The sequence below is a fragment of the Lutra lutra genome, chromosome 7, assembly GCF_902655055.1.
Source record: "Lutra lutra chromosome 7, mLutLut1.2, whole genome shotgun sequence".
NCBI lineage: Eukaryota > Metazoa > Chordata > Mammalia > Carnivora > Mustelidae > Lutra > Lutra lutra.
The window spans coordinates 15010871-15028073 of NC_062284.1; positions in this window are offsets into that span (position 1 = coordinate 15010871).

Sequence of the window (17203 nt, forward strand, 5' to 3'; positions counted from 1 at the left end):
CAAATCTACTTAAGTTCCTGCTGTGTGGCTCCATCCTAAAAACTAAACTTAGGAGGTGATACAAAAATGGCAAAGATAAGACATAGCGCTTACTCAAGATAATCACTGCCTAGCAAGGAAGCTAGACACATAACAGATAATGAGGAAAAAAAAAAAAAGTTAAAGACTTCTATGTTACCCAGAGTTCTCTGGAGACACAAAGGTTGTGATTAAAATTAGAGTTTAATCCTACTCTCTTTAAAAGTTATTTTCATCTTGATATAACCTAAACATCACACTTACTGTGCTCTTAGGAAAGGCATCAAAATTGGACATCACCATTTCTTCTCTTCAAACTATTACAGTGTCAATCCAGAAGCACATTTTAGTATTCTGCAGTGGACCACTGGATTTCCTACCTGTCTTGCTGTATTTCTCATCTCAAGGTTAGCGTCCCAGTGAAACTTCTGACCAGAGTATCTCCAGGCTTTCCCTGTCCCTGGGGACAGGCTGAGCCCGTGCTGTCTCTAGAAGCCTACCTCATAGTGCCTACCAACTATCTTCTGTGTGGTCCAGTACAGTGTTAATTAAGGTCTGTGCAAACATTAAGATGAGCAAAGGATATTTTAGTTTTTTACCTTGCCCAAACATGTTTCCAAAAATCAGAAGTACAAGAGACACAAGGTCTTGACTACTGATCATGATACACGTTTAACAGCTAAAGCAATAAGAAACTACCAGCATTGACCCACATTTAGACCCTCTGGACTTGGCAAGAGAAGCCAATTCTGGCTATTGACTATGTTCCTGGCCCTTTGCTGGGTGCTGGAGAGAGATATTCATCAGACACAAATCTGCACTTGAGGAGTTTTCTTGCAACGTGTGGAGCAAGGGTTTGAGCATTTCTAGGGAAAAAGAAAAAAATAACTTCTGTGTTCACTTAGGATAGAGAAACAGACTAGTTTGAATAGGAAACGGACGCCTGTGAAGTTCATCTACCATGTACTATTTAAGACAGCCTTTCTCATTAATTGAAGGATGCATCATCTACATTTTGTTGTCCAGATGTTCCTGAGAAAAATGGGAAGCAAAATTTAAACAAGGTTCTGGAGAATTACAAAGAATCTGACAAATTCAAAATTCAATCATTCCCTTGGAATTTAAGACTCTTAGTCTTTCTCTTGTTTAAAATTTTTAGAAGACCAGTTAAACATTCCCTTTGGCTGCACTTAGTATCAGTATATTTTTTATTGTATTATTTGCGATATATATATATAAGATTTCGAACCATTGACATAAACCACAACTGATATCAATTTATTTCCTATTTTATTTTGAAAAATATTTTTAAGGTTTTGTATAGAATAAAAATTGGCTTAAACATTTCTGAAACTTTACAGGATTGATGATTTCAAACAGTTTTAAGGACGGTAATGAGAATTTGAAATATACAAATGTTGGATTTTAATTTGGTTCTCTTTTGCATTTAAGCAATGTAGTGTAAAAATCATTTCTGCATTTTTATCAAATTTAAGTTTACTACTGTTTTGACCATCTGTTAAATGTCTATTTTGATGTGTAGCTTTTCCTGAGTTCATCATTGAAGAGCATCTTCAAATTAAAATTTTACAAATGAAAATTTGAACATGACTGAGTGGTTTACTGTGGAAATCTGACAGTTTTGATGGTGGCCATCAGACAGTGAGAAGGAATGCTTTGTGCAGCCTTCTCCTGGCTTGTCTTCTGGGTTCATAGGTTCATGGTAGGAACACCCTGGAAACTGTAATGAAATGAAAAAGAGCTAAAATATTTCATCGAAAGGGTATAATTACTTATGATCAAATGCAGCCACACAACTGGCTGGGATACAGCTTTGAAAAGCCATTCCAAAGCAGATGAACAGAATATTCTTAACACTGTCCAACACTTCTGGCCCATTTCCCCTTGAATATGTTATCACCACCTCTATTACAGTCCTTGCATACATGGGACTACCCTCTTGGCTTTGTAATCTTTTGGAAGGCACTATGGAGCCCTTCTCTTTCTACTACTGCCCTGGGGGATTTTGGCTTGTGTTGAGTTCAGCTAGTGTGTCACTCTTTGGAAGTCTAATAGTGACCATAATTACTATTGTTTCCTTCATAGGTCATCCATGAGCTGTATTTGGCTTACTTGAAATTTTTCTGAGCCTCCTACATTCTAGTTTCAAGGAGATGCTTGCTAATGACTGCATTTTTTTTTTTTTTTGGGGGGGTAATGCCCCTGCAAAAGTCATCTTTTTATTCTGTCAAGTCCCCCATCCAAATTCATAGCCTATATGGTTCCATCTCTGATTTGATTTCCTTCTACTCACTATTCCCCCATGGTTACAACTCCATAACGAATCACAGAAGATTCTCAAGATCCCTGAATTGGACAGAGCTTTGATTTGCATTTAATCTCCTCAGCAGAGTGAACTAGGCATTTTCTATGACTGTTTCTAAAATCCCTGGCGCAATTACTACTTAAAGGTATTACAGGTATGGTTTCAGGGGTTATAATTTTGGACTCTATACAATTATTTTGTTTCAAGTAATGCTACCATAATTATTTATTTCTTTTTCCTTGTTTTAATGAAAACTGCCTCCAAGTTCCCATCTCTTTAACTTAATGAACATTTTTTCACAACTTATTTTCAGGCTCCTTCTTTTTCCTTCCCTCCACCCCCATGCAAATGTTCCAGGGACCATTCTTAAGGCAACTTCCATCTTTGGGTCACAGTGTAAGCAGATTGAAATTCTAACAGCTTCGACAGGTATAGAAGCTTGAGCCTCTGGGAGACTCTTCCTTAAGGTACATCCTGAAGCTACCCTCTGAGGTTCACTATGACTCTGGGGCACTGTTAAGAGTGATAGACTATGACCCTGACATTTTATATTATTAATTCTTTCCAAACTTGGGAGAAGATCATACAAGCTTACTTCTGCTCTAGCACCTTACTAACACCCTTCCCTTTCACAAATAACCTGCTTCACCTAAACCCCAGTGGACCTTTAGGTACTTAGCATTACCACCCATTCTGGAGAATGCATTGGAAAAATATGCTAAGACAATTCCTTTTTTTTTTTTTTTTTTTGCTTTGTTTTTATTTTTTACATGAGCCTTGTTTAATCGCCCTACCCCAAACATTCCATGGCACAGTATATCAGCTACCTTCTGAGCCACAGCTGAGTCACCTGTCCTTTGTGTTGCCTCCATGCCACAACTCTTTGGTTTCTAATTTCCCTCTGCTTTATCTTTACCAAAGCCTAAGAAACACATCTATTTCTTCTCTGTATTCCTTTCCTCCATCTTAAATTTTCTGTGCCTTGTTCCCTAAAGATAAGTGACTTTCAAGTCATATACACTAAAAGAGAAATGTTTGTGGTTGCCCAGAAAGTAAACAGAAGTAGGTATGCATACACACAATGCATCAGGAAAAAAAGTGTGTGTAGGAGAGCAGAGTGTGTTCATGCATTGATTCAACAAACATTAACTGAGCATCTACAATGTGCCAAGAAGTTCTCCAACCTGGGAAATAAATGAATCCATAAGATGGAATCCCTGCCCTCAAGGAATTTACAGTGTTTTGGGAGAGACCCAGGACCAATGAATTGGCAATGAGGACACGGACTTCTGAGCCAGAGAGATGAGCAGGAGGTGGCGGTGCTAGTGGAGTCTTGGGTCGGGGGGAACGTTGAGGGTGGGAGGCTCTCTACTCACTGGGAGAAATTCCAGAGTTTTTCAGAAAGAAGCCAAGTCTGAGGGGCACCCACAGAATTACGCAGTAAGAGGGACGGCAGGAAGAGTGTGTTCTAGCCGCGTCAAGAACATGCAGCAGGGTCAAGGAACTAGAGAAAAAGAATTATTTTCCCAAAACTCAAAAGTGCTTCACTCTGGTGGAACATGTCCTGCTGGGTGGGACATGGCTGGAGGGAAGCTTGTGGAACCACAGGGCAGGGGAAGGAGTGAGGAAAGTTCCTCGAACGACTTACAACACCCAAGGGCCCCCACAATTCAAGAACAACTGCTGATTGAAAATCTGGTCTGTGAAACTCGGCCTGGTTCCATAATTTTTCCAGAAACTCTCATAATTTTCCAGAAACTTTTCCAGAAATTATTCCAGAAATAACCAGCCCTTCAGTCAGTTTTAGTCATAAGGCAGATCCATTTCAGTAACTAAAATACCCAGGTGTATTTTATTACACAGGTGTAATAGTCAAAACAGAGAACTTTATTGCAAGCTTTTTCCCTTTTTCAGTAATGGGTGTGGTTACCTTCCCTCTGATTCCCAGCCTTGAGCTTTTCTTCTGCTCTCCCATCCTGGCCTTGATTTCCACCCCAACATTCAGGAATGGGGTAGTGAGTTGGTTTCCATGGGACCTGGGTTGTGCGTGCTCTGGACTTGGTGCGTGCTCATGGCTGACTCTTCTGTGCAGTACTACTGAGTGTTCCCTAGATTTCCCCACTGAGTGCATTTAACTACTTCCCAGCCATGGGCAAAAAAGCAAGTCAGCAATGACCTCTACTTCTTTCAGTCAAATGTTCCTCCCACCACTACCATCTCCCTCCCTAGCAACCGTCCTGGACATGATTTAATTTTGGTTCCTGGACAGCTTTTTCTCCTGGAGCAACACATCTAGTCAACACAGCACAGTGAATCATCTTGGCTCTACTTCCTATCCTTGGCAATGCAGCCATTTCCCAGTAAAGCTGATCCTCCAACCTGTTGCCTCAGCCCCTTTCCTAAGAGCGCTCATCTGTGGGTCAGCACCAATGTATCGTTTGCAAAATCCAAGGAATGCATGTCAAGGGCCCTATGTGGTCCCTTCAGTTTTCTTTCCTTAGTGATGGGGAAGTAAAATGCCTCATCACTTCAAGATCTCTCCATAAAGAGGGTCCTTCTCTTTCCCTGGCGTCACGCATTTTATACCATTCATGTGGGACTCAGGCTTGAAAGTGATTTGTGACCACCTTATTTGTCACTCTTAGCTCCTCATTAAAAAAAAAAAAAGCCACAGTTCTCCCACTTTTTCGTTTCTTTTGTTTTTTTTCTAGGCCTTTTAGAATCTCAATGAAAACAAAGCAAGAGCCCTGTTTTAACACCTTGTTATATAATGGGTTTGCGCTTTATTTTGGTAAGGGAGGGATCCTTAAATTTGCTTAAAAGCCCCAAATGTGGCACCAAGGACATGAATCCTGACATCCAAAAGGCATATCCTTGATACCATCTGCTTCTCCCCACTCCACAGTCCTGCACAGCAACCACCTTTAAGAAAAAAGGGTGGGTGGTTTCCAGTTGCACATTCTTCAAAGACTGCCCAAGAACAAGGGGAAGTGTTAACCGAATTTAGAGTCAGATAGACAGGGAGGTGGAGACTGCCGCACTGAATGCCCAAAGCCGGGATTGCTCCACTCTACCCAATTTCTTTATTCTCTTTATACCCTTAGGCTAAATGGGATCAGACACTCAACCCATGGGTGGGGTGAGTATGTGTTGAATAGAGTAATTAGGGAGGAACTGGCATTTTGGGGGCCCTGAGACTCTGCCATGTTCTTGACACAGCTTCCTCAGGTACTCCTGCGTGGTCTCCAGTTGTGCCTCTTCCCTGAAACCACACCTCTTTCACCCTAATTTCAGGCACCAAGAAACAAAGCTGCTCAGGCCACAGCCCTGGAGGGGAAGAGAGAGCTCTGTTACGATTGAGAGCCCTTTCTGCCTCTGCCCTCTGTCTTTCCTCTTCCATCTGCCTAGGATTCTCCCTTTTTCCATATCCCCATCTAATCAGATTCCCTTGTAATGCATTTCTTTCCCCTGCTCCCTATTTAGTGGTCCCCCTTCAGGTCTCTGTTTTTGTCATTTTATCCCTGCCTTTCTCTTTCTCGAGAAAATTTTTATAAAATTATTTGTTTCTCCACTTCTTTCTATTCTGCCAGCATCAGGATGGGAGCTTTCATCTTTTATCTTGCTTATCTAATATTTCCTGGGACAAGCAGGGATGGCAGGAGCCTGAACTGGCCACAAAGACAATAAGGATGTGGAAGGATCAGATCGCTACGCTACTACCCAAGGAACAGTACGTTCAACCAGATTACCCTGCCTTGGAAAACTATCTGGATATCCCATTCCCACATTCTCTCTTACCTGCCTGGCCTTTCTCTCCCCACTCCCCTGCAATTATTAACTATGAGAAAAATAACATCTGAAGAGATCAAGCTCCTTGATCATCATCTTCACCATCTGGCTCTTTATTCTCCAAGTGAGAATAGCAAGAAATTACCCACTGTCTTTCCCTTGAACCCCAGCGCTTTTTATAAATTCCCATAGGATAACTCTTCAAAAGATACCCTACCCACCTGGCCCATCCTCCCTTTCCCTGAAGTTCCTCCAGTCCCTTCTCAATAGTGACTTTCTCAATGGGAAAAACCAACTCTCAACTGACTTTGAATTCCCAACACCACTAGCAGCCTGGCCAAGCTCAGTAAATGTTAAAACTAGAGTGATATTCATCAGTGATAGTAGATGAGAACTTCCAAAATGTTTTTATGTATCTATTAAGTCAGAGGGAAAAGCCAACTAAAGTATGAAGGCAGGGTGAGAAGATTTTAAGGGAAAGAGAAAAAAAAAAGGTGGATGATGGATTGTGTGCTGTATTTTTAAGGCCAAAACCCTAAAACTGAGCAGTTTCTCTGAACAGTCTGAGACTGCTGTGGGTTCTTGAGAGTTCTATGCCCACACTGTGAGGAACCCCACAAGAGTGCAGATCTCCTTTAGTAAATGAGCAAGACTGATCCCAAATCCCAGCTGATGGAAACTCTGGTCTCAGCTTTTAGGTTGTGCTTTTGATTATTGATCAAAATACAGTGGGACCATTTTTCAAGCCGAGTAAGACCGTCCGTGCCTCCTCCTCCTCTTGCCCATTCCTTGCCACAGAGAAATCTGGGTCAGGCTGCTGTTGAAGGTCTCTGGAATTTGATTTAGCTTCAAATGATGTTTTGATAAAATTCTCGAGAAAGCAGACATCCTCGTGTGATTTATTAAGTACTCAATAGATGTTTGTTGAAATGGGTAGAAGATTATATTCCAGGTCTTACTGTGGATGATGACAAAATAAACACAACTAGCCTCTACCTTGAGAAAGCTTAACGTGGCCATTGCATCAAAGCTAAAACTTAGAGAAGAAATGGTCCTCAATACTTCAGTACTCTTGTTTCGAAGACTTGATTAAAATTCAAAATCATCTACCAACTTCAGCTGACTCCCCCCTCTCCCTCCTGCCATTAGAGGCTGATCAGATGGGAGTGAGCTCAGAGGTCTGGCTGTCAGTGTCAGCTAGAACACAGGACTGGGATCCCGCGTGAGGCCAAATTCCAGAGATGGCAAATGATGGCACAGTCTTCCCTCATTATACCAAAGTCGGGGGTACAAGTTTTCTGACTACCCACCCGAAAGCCCATCACTGGACACTTTCTCTTGCCCTCGCTTAGGGTAAAGAGAGCCTGGATCTTGGGTAGCATCTAAATACATCTGATATATCACTGTCCCTGTGTTTGAATAATTTATTTTAGAAGTAGAGGAGATTAAATGAGCTGGAGAGATTTTCATAGCCCCAAACTCTCTGACCCACATCCCACCACATTTTCCCCTTTTCTTCCATTTGTACCAGGGGTTTACTTGGGGGTGGGTGAGTGTGATGATTGTGGGGTACATTTCCAGCCTCTCAGGTATTTTGTGCCCAGCACCAATGGCCAGAATCTTTTTTCCCTCCCCCATTGCTTCAAACACTTCCCGCATCTGTCCTTTATTTCCATTCCCTCTTCCGTCTCCTTCTCAGGACTTTTCTCTGCTCCTACAGAATTGTGTTGAAGTTTCGAGTGTGTGGGAGAACTCGGGGTGCTAGAGGTACCGGCTCCAGTGCGACGGGGTATTGTAGATGAGAACTCAGCTTCTGCTCTTTCGCCCTCCCTGAATCTTGCCCGGGCTTGGTTATAGAGAGATACCTTTGCTTCTGTCTTCTGCTGACATTCTTTATCAGTTATCTATGTCTGTCTGTCTGTCTATCTACCTATCTATCTATCAACACCCCACTGTTCACCCTGGATTTTCTTCCAGGAGATGCTTCCAATTCTTTTGCTATATTTCTTCTGCTATGATTCTGTTGTTTTTCTCTCTTCATTTTGTTATTTTTCTGCATCTCTATGTACCTATATAGCTCTCTCTTTCTATAAGATTCTCCTTCTCTGACTGAGACATTCTAAGTTTATTCATTTATATATATATGTGTATATATATATATGTATAAAAATATATATGTATAAATATGCATATATATTTTTCTCACAAGAAGGCAGGGCACAGAGGTGGCAGAAGTGGAGTGAGAAACCACCTGACTATTCCTGGGGTATGCTCCAGCAAACCAGCTTAGAACTAGAGGAGTGGGGAACAACTTGCTGCCTTCAGGTCATTTTCCAACGCCCTCATCCCCTTCTGGGCTTGCCTTTTCTTTAACCATTCTTCTTTCTCCCAACAGCCATCATTTGGTGAAATGACATCTTCACAAAACTGTATCTCACCTTCTGCCCACCTGGCTCTCTGCCTTCCAGCTAGGAACTCTGATAAGACAGCTACTTGCTTCCACTAAAGGTCCCACATCCATAAAGGCTAAATCCTTTGAGACGTCTGTGAATCCTGTGAGTCTGGAGATTCTCTACTATGTCAGCAACCTACTGGCCAGGGGCTCCTTATACCCAGCCCAGCCATTCATAGACTAGGGTTTTCATGGGTCTCTTCCATTTGCCACCCAAGAGACTGAGTTTCTATGTTAACTTAAAAACTCAACATCCCTGTTAGTGTCCTGGAAGGTACTAAAGGTTATTTCACAAGATTGAGTGCTTTTAGAGGAAAATACACTGTTTCTCATCCATTGTTGTATCCCCAGGAAGGACTTGTTAGAGTATCTGACTAATACTTGAATTTTCGTGATGTATTTTGAGTGACGTCAGAATATTAACATCTAATTCCCAAGGCTGATTTTAGGTATACCCGAGATAAGGAAATACACAGCAGTTTAGGAGGCAGAAATGGCAAAGGAGCTAGGAGGAGAAGCCAGGAACTTGAGTCCATGACTTTTAGAAAGGATTGTCAGGTAAGGTGTAGCTTCTCTGTGTCACAGTATTTGTTACTGAAGAATCCTAACAGATCCCAGGCAACCTGCAGTCAGTCAGTGACTTAGGGATGCCAGGAGTTCCCAGAAGATCTTGCCTTCCCAAGCAGCTGTAACCAAAACTACAGATCAGGACAATCCCCTTCAGCCCTTGGCTAAAAATAAATAAATATATAAATAAATAAGTATTACATTTAGAGGCTTAACAAATAATTGTGGAAAAAGAACAGAGTCCACAAATGCTCCCTTCAAAATAGAGATCCTCTCTTCTTCATATCATAAGGTCACATCTGTCAAAGATGCAAGATTCCCAGAGGCCCACAGAGCAGTGGGATGGTGCCCCAAGGTTCAGTGGGAGCAAAGGCCTGCCAGAAGAGCCAGTCCAAAGGAGTCAGCCAGAGGTGACTGAAGCCAAGGATGGGGGGAAAGCAACTGCAAGCAAAGAGAAGGATGAGTTGAAAGAAGGATCGGAACAATGCATTCTTCTCAATAACCCACCTTTGCCTTGTCTTCCGTAAAAGAGGTATACCAATCTATGGTGTGTGAATTAAGAGTATGCCCAAACTATGGTTGGAAAACTATTTTTGGTCCCACCTGGAACAGGCAGCTCACTCTAGTTCCTGGCTGGATATATGTCCCTTCCAGGAGGTAAAGGGAAATCAAGGCTGACCCTAGTTACCATAGTTCTTCCTGGGGGTGATAGTCCCCTCAGGCCCAAGTCCTTTGTTTTGGAAATGCCTATTTTGAAGGAAGAATCTATGGTCTCAGTCAATTTAGTGCTCTTTAATACCCCGTCTGAATTATGGCCTGGCTGAGAACCCCCAAGTAGGATGAAGGACACAAGGGGACAAGCCCAGAGGAAGGATGCCTAGCAGGGGGGATTCACAAGAACTTGAAGTTCTCCATTAACTTCTCCCTGACCACAGTCCTCCCTCTCTGCCCCACACCCTCCCTTCCAACCTACATAAACTCCCCAGCGTGGGCAGGGTAAGGGCCAGACAGGAGCTAGCCCCAGCCCCATCTTTTGGTGAAATTCCTTGTTTCTATTTTTCCCCCTCTCTGGAAAACTTACAAGGCTCATGCTACATGGATTTATTCCTCTTCCTCAGAAATTTATGCTGAGAGTCATGACAAGGAATGGGCAAGTCAGATAGCAATTTTTCCTGCATACCCAGCCATCTCTGCCTTTCATTTCTGTCAGAGTTCTTTCCAGAGCATGATGGGAACATGGTATGTATTTGTTGTAAGAAGCACTTTGGCTCCCCATTGTCCTAGTACCCAGTCAGCTCTGCCTTCTCCAGCTGGTCACCTTCCCTCAGAGCCTCCATCTCTACAACATCCTTGGTTCTCTCTCCAGGGCTCTGCGCTATTCCTTGACTCTGAGGATTTAGGTCTCCACCCTTTCTGCTGCTCTTCTTTGCTATTTCTTTTTGTACTGTGTCTTGTTTTGGAGTCTATATTATGTATCTGTATTGGGTCTCCTTAAAAAAAAAAAAAAAGATGACGATGACGATGGTCTCTGGGGAGACAAAATAAGGACAATGAGGCATGGAAGGGCCATGGACCCTCTGGGAAGGACAAAACCATCTTCCTTTCCTGGTCTCCTTCTTGAGTGTTGAGAAATTTGGAGCCCGGTGGTTCCCATTTCCCCTTTACCTCTTTCTTGGCTGCTTTAAGTGTCCACTGTCTGGAGAGCAATAGTCCATAAGGGACAAGCCCCTTATCCATCCCACTCCATTTCCTGCTTCAACTGGAAAGAGCAAAGAGTTACTGTTCTAAACATTGTACTTCAATCCCCTAAGCCTGGACCCTAGGAAACACCCTCCCCCACCTCCCACCACCCACTCCATGAACTGAGAGCCTATCTGTCTCATAGTCCCTGTGGTAGTCTAAAGTTAGACCAATGACCTCCAAAAGCATTTCCATTGCAGGATTTGCCAGGTCATGCAATATTTTACTCTGGTTGACTGAATGATTCTGGGCTTCTATGAGTGTTATATTAGGGCACTCGGAACACTATTTTGCACTTAAATATGGACATAAGATTATACACTTGACTGTCTGTCTCCCTCTCCCACTCAGACTGTGAGCTGATTGAAGGCAGGAAACTCTTGTAAGGTAAGGACTTGGATCCTTTTCTCACTTTCAGCAGATATATTGATGGGGTTGATAGAACATTCTAGAAGAACATGTCTAGAAGTTAGCGGTATTCAAAGGACACAGATTAAGAAAAAAAAACCATTAGAATCAGCCCAAGGAACAATCCACAGCCTAAGACCACAGGTCCAGATATCTTATGTAATTCAACTGTAATTTGGTCATTTCTTGAACTCCACAGCTTCCTTCTTGGGAGAGCTGTGCCAGGCACACTTTGAAGGCTTTGTTGGCTCTTGGCTTCTCAGGGATGCCTGGGTTTCAAGAGGGAGTAAAATAAAGTTCCTGGTTTGGGCTTTCACAGAAGCCAGAAGAGCCCCTGATACTTTTGCAGTGGCCAGACACTTACTGAAAGGTAACTGGTCCTTGACCCTGTACTCTCCCACTTTGTGTTAAGCTAACAAACTTTCTCTGGCAAACACACCTAGCCAAGTGTTACCATTTTTCTTCTTCTGAGAAAGAGAATGCTTATCATTATTTGTGCAGGAATACTGATAGGAGTTTGTGGATGAAGGAAGAAAGCAAACATACTTCCTTTGGGCTTTTTGGAAAGGAGAGCCCATAAGGAAGGACTGAAGGGAAAGGAGGAGAGAAATTTTCCAAATGGCTTAGGATAGCCTGGGCAATAGATATGGGCAGGACCTGGAGGTGGCAGCAGGCACATCCAGTTTCTGAGGGCAGCAGCCAGCCCCTGGCCTCCTCAGGCCAAGGGCATGTATCATGGACTGTGTGTGCTGCTTCCCTCTGCACACTTGCCATGCAAAGGATCCCTGCATGTGGGTACAGGGTCAGCTGGTCTAGAGACTGAGGCATTGCTCAATTCAGAAAGGGAAGTGGCACCTTCCTGTCCAGCCAGGCATCCAGTCCTGCATTGTTCCCCTCTCCTCTTCGACCCTTCTCAATTCATGTGGGCCCTCCATCCCCAGAAAGCAGGCAGGCAAATCCTCAGCTGAGGAGATGAGTCACGACGTCGACAGCAAGTGCCTTCTGAGTCACACAGTATCTTGACCATCACATTTTGGGAATGTTTTCCCCACCCAGCAATTTTCTCTGCCTCGGAAAATTTCTGAATTCTTATTTGGTATCTTTTTGAACCATGAAATCCAAAAGAATATGGTTCTTCTCATCCTGGGGCAGAGTATGGCCAGCTGTTTCCTTTCTCTGTGCAGGTCCCTTCCTTTTCTTCCCCTGGAGCTGGGGTGCTCTGGCACATGGAGGGCCGTGTTCACACTTGCACTTTCTTGACTCTTATCTGTGAACCTCCCACCCTGCCCATTTCCTTCTGTTTCTTTCTCCCTGTCTGCAGATGCAACCACAGAATTTCTTAGTGCCTCACCTGGGTCCTGTGTCCTCTAGGCTTTTGAGATGGATCCAGTCCACTTCATTTTGCTCTCCTCCTCAGTCATGACCAGGCTGGAGGCCAGTAAAGTCAGAGGCTGCTGGAGAAGCATGAGCCCTACACCTCACTCCTGTCCATTCTCCAAGCTGGAGGGGGGCCAACTTTCTTTTTTCCTCTCAATGCCCTGTTTTTCTTTCTTTTTTTTTTTTTAATTATGTTAAAGTATACATAAGTTGTTCCATTAAACCATTTCCCAGGCTCTGTTTCTGATTCTGAGGAAGCACTGAGTTGGTGATACTCTAACATGGTCCCACCTCTTATTGACCCACTCTGTGGGCCCCCCAGACTTCCTCACTGAACATCATCTGTGTTGTCACCTTCTTCTTGGGTCCAATCCCTGGTCATCTGCCCTTCGACTGGGGATACCAAGAAGGCAACTTTCAGACACAATCCCAGCCCTTGTGAGCACCCCAGGGTCTGGATCTTGGGGCTCCCTGCTCTCCCTTCTCCAGTCCTGTTCTGGTCTCAGGAAGCACCTGACCCTCCAGAACCCCTCACAAACCTGAAGTCTCTAGTATTTTAAAGCTTGCCCACATTGGACATGTAGCTTCTAAGATTTTTTCCTTGTCCCTAAAATGTTAGTAGAGCATAAAGGGACATTATAGGAATTTGGACACCCAAAGCAGCAAGTTGATGAGATCTTGATGAGCACAGACCTAGCTCAATGCTTGTCACTCCCAAAGTAAAAGTGATTTCCTGATGACATTTTCACTGTCTTCACCATCTAAAGTGGCTTTAGCCCTCAGTGAGGTGTGAGGTAAGAGAAAGACTATGAGCATTGACATTAGAGGTCTAACAAAGGCCATGGTGAACATTTGTGACCATCGTCCTCTCCCCCTGATGTTTAGAACCACAGCTTTCCCTGGGTTGTGGTGAGCAACTTGAGCGCAGGGACCATGAGGCCCAATCATTGTCATGTCCCAAACCAAGTTCAAGTTCAGAGCTGTTTGGTGACAAACCCATGAGGAAATAACAGAGAGGTGTGATGGAATGAGAACAGAAAAGAGAGCAGATAAGAGGGCTTGTTTCATCACCCCGTAATCAGTAGGGTCATGTGGGGACATTCTGGGTGACCCTCCCTTGGGAGTCCAAGCCAAGGGCAAGGTATCTATGGCTTCCATGCCAAGGAGGTAGAAATCATGGAGACCCCATGGCAGGTCGAATAGTCAAAGCAGCTGATCCAGAGAAAGTCACCTGGGGAAGCTGGTTGACAAGAATTCATCAACCTAAACCCCGACCCAGGCTGCTGCTTCGCTTCTTGAACTGAATTGGGATTTCACCATCTTCGAGGGCCCCACCCTTCCCAGCTACCGTGCCATGGGGCATCTTGGGTCTTCTGTTAATTTTGGTCTCTACTGAGTGCCCTGGAGTCAGCAAGCTCTGTGGCATGAGGAGCAGGGGAACTTCGTCCCACATGAAGGGGTTCCTGAGCACACAGCAGCTCTCCTCTCAGGGCAAGTGGGCTGGAAGGCAGACAGGGCCAGACAGGACAATGACTCTGAGCAGGGGCTCCTAGGCTCCCAGGGCCCAGCCTCAATTGCATACACTGAAACTGCTTATTCCATGTAGTTCCTGGACACACAACCTCCAACACTTCCCCCTGTGGAAGATAGCTTTTCTCTCAATTGCTGGCCCCAGGCTGTGTGCCAACCTCCATTTGAATCTCCTTAGGCCTTGGATTCTCAGGGCTTCCTGGGCTTAAGGGGAGGAGAGAGGGAAACTTCCAGAAGGATGGAGGGATCCAAGACCTTGCTTCTGTGGAAATGGCCCAATGTCCCCACTTTGGCCAGTCCCAAATGTGCCTCTTCCCTTGGATTATCCACTTATATTCCCATCAGTGGGAAACAGGCTGTCGTCAAGATGAGATCTTTCTGGGTTGAAATAGAAAAGCATGAGGGCTGCCAGTCCTCTTCTTTTCAGAGCTGGAGGACACCCCTTGGGCTAAGAGGCTGTGGGGCCTCTGACTATGGGATGGAAAACTCAGCTGTCCCCATTGAGGGCACCTGGACAGGGTTGGGAGGGAGGCAGGCTCTGGAAAGACACTTGCTGCTTTCTTTGGGGCTGGCCCAGAATAGGGGGTCCCAGCAGGTTCCAGAGTGGTCATTTGTAGGCTGGAGATGAGCTTCTCTCCAAGGAACACCTGCACAATGCTACCTTCAGCTCATGGACTGCTCACTTCAGCTTTCTCTGTTTTTTTTTTTTTAATCAGTGTTTATTCCAGGAGAGGCTAGTCTTGAGTTTGGAGCAGGGGTCACAAAGATGAAGCACATGTCTGCACAGATAGCATGGAACATGGCTATATCTCTGCTCCTGGTAGGAAAGTTTTTCTTGCCAACTCAGTGTCTGGTCCACTTGGCTATTCTAGCCTCCTCCCAGCCTCTACACCCATCTCGAAGGCTCTACTCCCCTACAGCTCCCTTCCCTGGGCAAGGTCCAGCCAGTTGGTTCCTTGGGTCACCTCTGTCCTTGCCCTCATTTCCGTCTGACTCTGATCCCCCAAAGCAACACTCTCTCTCATCTTCTTTTTTACATATAATGACATTTCAAGGATGATTCTTTTCTCTTTGGTACATCTCCCAGCTCTGCACTTTCTCCCTTAATTTCTTTCTGCAGATTAAGGCCTCAGCAATTCTAGCTCCTTTTCTTGCCCCACCCTGTTCCAAAGTCCCAGGATCTCCAGGGTTTGAGACTGGTCAAACAGCCCTCTGTTTGGACCTCTTTCTCAGAAGGGATGGATGAAGGCAGGAGTGACAGGGAGGGAGCAGGCCCAGCTGGGTCTAGTCTGTCCTCCTATCCTCCCTGCTGAGGGAGGGACAACTTCCTTTCCTGCCAGGCCCTGTTTCTGATGGCAAGAAAGTGCCATCTTGGTGATGCTCCAATGTCACCCCACCTTTCCCTGGTTCCTTCTGTGAATTTCCAAGACTCCCTATTGGCCATCACCTGGGTTATTATCACTTTCCTGGAGCCAGTCCATGGCTTCTGCCCTTTGGCTGACGATACCAAAGAGGGAGCTTCCAGACACACTCCCAGTCCCTGTGAGCACTCACATCCACAAAGCCTGGATTTGGGGGATTTCCCTTCCTTAGTCCTGCACTGGTCTAGGAAACATCTGACCCTTGTCCATGACAAGTCCATGCCACCCTCAGAACTCTTTACACATTTTGGGTCTCCAGCATTTGGAGTCATGTTCAATGGCTTCCTTAGTCACCACTCCCACAGACTATCAAAGTCCTGAGTGGCTTCCTTTTTCCAACATCAGTGCTGCTCAAGATGAGGACCCTAATAATATGGGTGAGTGTGTAGGTTTGTTTTTTTGTTTATTTGTTTTTTGTGTTTGGTTTTGTTTGTTTTTTTTAGACTCTACTTCTGAGTTGCAAAGAACAGTCTAGCTTCCAACTTCCTCACTGGTCACAGTGAATCCTTCATATTTCCTGACTGAGAGGATCCCTCTGGCATTTCTCTAATGTTCATTTTGTCTGGATGCATATATGTGTGCAGGCCATGACCACAGGGTGTATAGACCCAAGCCATCAGGCCGGGCCTTGCATTTCTGTTTCCATTCTCAGCATGCCAGTGTGCCCTTTCTCACTACGGACGAAGATACCTGAATACAGGAACTTTGTCTCATTCATCTTTGTATCCCCACTGCCTAGCAAAACTCAAACAAAGATTTGATAAAGCAATGACTGTATGCATGGGTGAAACCCTGGACAAATACCAGAGGGTACTGGCAAAAGGAAAATCAAAAGGGAAGTGAGACACACCCCAGGAAGGATGCCATCCCCTGCCAAGATGCGTGGTAGTTGGGCCATTGGAAAGCTGGTTTACTGGGACAGTCTTCTGAAGGGATTGTCCCACAAAGCCCTCCATCCATGTCTGCTGGGAAGCACATGCCAGCAACACCAGAGTTAGGTGCCCCTGAGCCCTTGCCTGAAGAGAAATCCGGTTCCAAATCTTCCTGCTGGGCTGGTGCTCACTGAGCTATGTGGAGAGCCACAGACTCGCTTCCTTGAGACCACTTCCTTTCCCCAGACTTCTGATTCCAGTTTCCATTCCTGTTTGTGGCCTGTCTCCAGGCTGGTGACTGGTGCACCCCTGGAGGAGGCCAGAAGGAGCTCTCCCACTAGCAGGGTGGAGGGAAGAAAAAGTGTCAATGGGTCCTGCTAAGGTTTCCCTGAGCAGCCTGGCAGGGGCTTTCAGAGTAGGGAACATGCCTCGGCATCCCTCTCTCTTATCTATTCCCTGAACCCCACAGTTCCTCAGGCAGCCTTCCCAGAGGTGTCAGCTCAACGTCTTCCTCAGCTTAGGAGCTATTTCCAGTTCTCTCTCATACCTGACTTCTCCTAGTATGCCCTGGAGGGGTGACTCAGGCTGGGGTGTGAGGGGTTCAGAAGGCCCCCTCGCCCACCCCTACCCCTCACTCCCAGGGTTCCATACTGGATGCTTAACTGTCCACCATTAGAGGGGTGTTTCCTGGTCACTGAACTGA